The sequence below is a fragment of the Berghia stephanieae genome, chromosome 2 (genome assembly GCF_034508935.2).
Source record: "Berghia stephanieae isolate SIO BIC M18660-M18661 chromosome 2, UCSD_Bste_1.3, whole genome shotgun sequence".
NCBI lineage: Eukaryota > Metazoa > Mollusca > Gastropoda > Nudibranchia > Aeolidiidae > Berghia > Berghia stephanieae.
In genome coordinates, this window is record NC_088361.1 from 83354237 (window position 1) to 83354528 (window position 292).

Genomic DNA, 292 nt, shown 5'->3' on the forward strand with positions numbered 1-292 from the left:
TGAATTTTTAATTTTTTAAATTTTTTTTTTATATTTTTATTTTATTTTTTTATTATTATTATTATTTATTTATTTACTTTTTTTTTGAATTTTTTTTTGTTTTAAATTATATTATATTATTATTATTATTATTATTATTATTATTATATTATTATTATTATTATTATTATTATTATTATTATTATTATTATATTATTATTATTATTATTATTATTATTATTATTAGTAGTAGTAGTAGTAGTAGTAGTAGTAATATCATCATCATGACTATTTTAGAACCAGCACGTCCATA